This window comes from Triticum urartu, chromosome 3 (genome assembly GCF_003073215.2).
Source record: "Triticum urartu cultivar G1812 chromosome 3, Tu2.1, whole genome shotgun sequence".
NCBI classification, from domain to species: Eukaryota; Viridiplantae; Streptophyta; class Magnoliopsida; order Poales; family Poaceae; genus Triticum; species Triticum urartu.
The window spans coordinates 156,963,590-156,968,352 of NC_053024.1; the positions used below are offsets into that span (position 1 = coordinate 156,963,590).

General features: G+C 41.0%; 1 long non-coding RNA gene across 1 annotated transcript; it reads right to left on the reverse strand.

Annotated features, from left to right (window-relative positions):
- Window positions 1–1,914: 1,914 nt before the first annotated feature.
- LOC125548208 lies at window positions 1,915–3,690 on the reverse strand. The gene is made up of 3 exons (XR_007300937.1): window positions 3,524–3,690; window positions 2,730–3,315; window positions 1,915–1,954 (listed from the first exon to the last, which is right to left on the reverse strand). It is a non-coding gene; the product is annotated as an uncharacterized LOC125548208 (long non-coding RNA).
- Between the last annotated feature and the right edge of the window lie 1,073 nt (window positions 3,691–4,763).

A 4,763-nucleotide genomic window follows, 5' to 3' on the forward strand; every position in this document is an offset into this window, starting at 1 on the left:
TTGAGAAACTGTAATTCTCCTAGTGCAGACATTCAACAAAGCAATTAAAGCAAAGTGTAACATTCCAAAGCTAATAAAAAGATTGTCTTTCTTATACCATAGGGAAAGTTCACAAAATCTGCAATCAAGCAAAAAAACGAATTTACACTAAAGGTTATGAACAAAGAAAAAACATTTATAACTCTTAAAAACATTTAATTCATTGTTGAAGATTGATTGAAGATGAACAGATAAATTCAAGTGTCATGAAGTTGCAGTGACAAGATAATTTGGCCCCATTAGGAAAAGGAGTACAAATGAAATATTTTGATGCAGCAAAGAACCAGCACAACATTTCAGTGAAAATAAAAATAGAATGCTAGAGGCACCTCTAAAGGAATGATTTGCTAGGTTGTCGAATACCACTAAAAGAGCATCAACACCTCTAAATGAATGATCTGACTGACGAGGTACCACCGAAAGAGCATCAACTTCACCTTCTTGTAGACCACCGTCAGATTACAGTCTTATCTATGGATGACTACTATAACAATCTTGAGTCATAGGAAAAAGAAGACAAAATCTGATCGAACAAAAAAGCGAGAACACATCTTAGAATTGTAGTCTTACTTAAAGATAATTGCTGGAATGGTCAGACTCTTAACTAATCATCGACACACTCTTTGGTGTCGCCTCTTTATGCCAATATCTAACATATATACAAATGCTAGCATACGTAAACTCAAGCACAATTGTAACTCTTAACCAGATGCATTAACACTGTCCTAGGGATCATCCTGCTGTCTCAGGTAGTCGCGCCACTTTCTTTTCTTTGTGGTGTGGTTACTCTGACAATCATACACCTATCCTCTTTTTTTAGAATGATCGGAATGGCGGTTCCATTGCCAAGACAAAACAAATCAGACGCCACAATCTTGGATTACCACAATGCATTGTATTGTAAGAAAACTTCGAGATCACTATTAATTTTAAGATGCCACAACAATACATCCATCCTCTTCATATCATCAAGACAAAAACAAGATTACATATTTTGCAGCGGATTAAGATAACAATTTCAACTGATGCCAGGGTTTCTTTAGAAATACAACATTACAAACTGTAGGCTCCTTGTAGAGAAAGATCGGATATATTGAAGATACAATCCACCAAATAGGACTACCCAACAGATTACAAATAGTGCAATCATGTCCAGCAATGACTTCACTATCCATGTCATTGTTGTTAGTGGGCACGACAAAATATCCGGTGGAGCCTCTGTCTCCCGTGCACCACACAATCTCCGGTGGTTCCCAGCTAAGCTAGGCTCGCCCGAATCACAATTTGGCAGACGACATTGTTATATCATCACTAATGTTTGAATTAGAATTTGGGATACCCGTCGTGCAAACAGAATAATCAGCTTCTCTATTTCTATAAACAAAAAGTAAACACCATCAGTGTGTAACTGCAACTATCAACACCAGGCCATAAATTTCTTAGATTTTGAATCCAGATTGAACTATAGATTTATTAGCAAAAAAGACTGCATCTGAAAAAACAAATATTGTACCAGAACATGCATTTGTAGAACTTGATACCATGGAAATAAAGTATGGTGCAATGGAAATAATAATAAACTTGATCAAGAAATTTTCTGATTAGCACGGTACTTGCAAGGTATTATGACTGGACCACTACTGAACGACTACTGAAACATATATATGTTTATAGCTCCACATTCAATGCGAAAATATGAAGATTGTTAGCAAATCCATTGAGAGTAGCATTGGTACATATGCAAATCATCATACTAATTATAAGAGCATACCCTGCGGCCTGCGCCTCCTCGGTCACTACATCGAGCCTAGTCTTCTTGGCAGTCGCCTTGGACTTAGCAGCATGCAGCCCCTGCCCCTGGTGTGTCCAGGTTGGTTGCGACAATTCTCCAGTCCATGGTGCCAATCCTTGTGAACTGCCAAGTTTCAGTACCAGTGCAAAAGAAGAGTAACTATTCAAATCAACCTAGTGCAAGCTGCTACCTGGCACTTGCAGCTGCCATTCAGAAAAATGTGTGTGACAAGATGATTTTATAAGAACTTATGCAATTTCCCTATGAAAGCTCTAATGCAAACACATTAATTACACATATCTGATACAATCATGGTTGCCATCTTGAAAACAAGATCTCGCACATGGACTGACATATTTTAAACACAGTATTACAATCTCCATCACAACAGTTCAGAGATGAATGTAGGTATAGAAAAGTAACTGAAAATTTCTAAAACTCATATCTGACGAAACTCGATAGTCAAAACTTTTCACCAACAGAATATATACATGGATCAGTGTGCAGCGCATGTAATAATTAAACACAAGGCAAAAGGACTATATAACAGAAAACCTGGCGCATTTCATTCTACTACTGCTACTGAATATCAAGGTGTTTTTCAGATATCAAGGTAGGCCTCTTCTATTTCTATGGCGTTCACATCCCCTAGCGCATTTCTACTGTTACTGCTACTGTATATCTGAAAACTTTTCACCAACAGAATATATACATGTTCTCACTACTGCTACTGAATATCAAGGCATTTTTCATACTGCATTTTTCCAGGCTTCAGCTTACATTCTTTTTCCTAATACATTTTCAGATTAGGCTCGCCCGTTACCATACAACTTTTAGAACGAATAAATCATATATTACACAGAAACTGCAGAGAGAAAAATAGAATAAGGGAAAGAACCTTGAACCACCGACACACACAACTTCCAACATAGAACCTCTGGTGAAGTTGCAACATTTGCATCTCTTCAAGCGGCAGTCCCCCATGCTAAGTCTCTGCTTCTAAGCTAATCAGTAAAACAACACCAACAATCAATTATTCGGTTTATTAAATCTACATGCTATTTGAGCCATTGTAATCTTTACTCACATGCATTTGTTAGAAAATTAGGGGCATCCTGAAGCAAACAAACAAATTAAGAGAAGACCAACAAAGGAGAAACACGGTTAACAACGGCCTGAAGTTCTAATTTTGTCATACCGTAATACATAAGAATATGTGACTAAAACATTTCTAAACAGAGGACCGACAGACATGGCATATTTAATACCATGGAGGCTTAAATTGTGTGTGACCTATGTGGTTGTGAATTTCGTCAAATTCCAATGAAAGGGCTTCAGAGACTACCTTGTAAGTTCTTCTACAACATAAATCTCTTTGCATCATTCGATTCTTACTTTGCAAACAGCAGTAGCCATTATATGAGGGCTATAGTATGTTTGATTGACACATCATGTGCACCAATGTGTAAACCTGAGTTCAACACCTGCCATCACATTCAGTTATTCACTTTCTCTTCTTAGAAGCCCCAAACTGATTAAAAACGGGAAAAATGATAATACATCAGGAAATATAAAATACATAGCAACAACAAGCAGGAGCACATTTAGGCTGCAGTACAACCTAAAAATTGCCGACCAAATTTAAGCACGGTAAAATAGTTATAAGCAAATCCATGACATATATATTCTTACCGAATTGGTGGCCTATCTCCAAGTATTTCATTCCTCATTCTAGAAATTTGTCAAGAGCACTACTGGACAAACTGAAATTGCACCGGAGGCAAGACAAATATCAGAAGATATATGTTGCTTCCCTGGGTGAATGTCCAGATTCAATTCGCTCGCCGTCCTCCCCTGCGTGTCCTCCACATGAAATTAGCAGCTGCTGCATCAACAGCATCAATCAACAAACAACAGGAAAGCAGCAGTATAATATTCAACTAACAGGAGCACACCAGCAACGCACAACATATAGAGCAATCGTCCCTCTCACCTGCCCTCCCTGCACCAGCAGCGCACCAGACCGTCCTCGTCCTCGTCCATCTCCCCCTGGGAGCCCGTGCCTACCCTCATTTCTCTCCTTCCTCCCAGTTTTCTCTCTCCCTCTCCCTCGTCCTCCCTCCTTTTCTTCCAGCAGCACGCCAGAGCAACCATGGTGCCGCCCCCGAGAACCCCCGACGCCTTGCAAGGTCCCGCCGCCGCTATCCTGGATTCAGCCGTCAACGAAGTTCAAGGGGCGGCGTGTGGCGAGGCGGGGCGGGAGGTGGAGGCGGCAGGGGGTGCGGGGCGGGGCAGGGCAGGAGGTGGCGGTGTCGGGGACGGGCGGCGCACGGCGGTGTTGGGAGGGGCGGGGTGAGGCGGGGCGGGGCAGGAGGTGGCGGTGGCTGGAGGTGGAGATGGATCGAGGAGGCAGGGTGGTGCGGGCGGCTGAGCTATTTTTTCTCTCTCTTCCGTACCGGTTCAGGCTGACTTATGACGAGGACTGCGGCTTAATTTCTAAGAAACAGGGGGACTTTTTTGCAAAAAGACTAACGACGGACGACCAGAAGCAATCGGTGGTTTATTAGTAGGTAGAGATATTTTTGGTATTTTTGTGATAAAGATGCAAAGCAAAGTAAAAGGCAAAGGAAATAACTAAGTAGTAGGAGATTAATATGATGAAGATAGACATGGGGGCCATAGGTTTCACTAGTGGCTTCTCTCGAGAGCATAAGTATTCTACGGTGGGTGAACAAATTACTGTTGAGCAATTGACAGAATTGAGCATAGTTATGAGAATATCTAGGCATGATCATGTATATAGGCATCACGTCCAAGACAAGTAGACCAACTCCTGCCTGCATCTACTACTATTACTCCACTCATCGACCGCTATCCAGCATGCATCTAGAGTATTAAGTTAAAAACAGAGTAACGCCTTAAGAAAGATGAC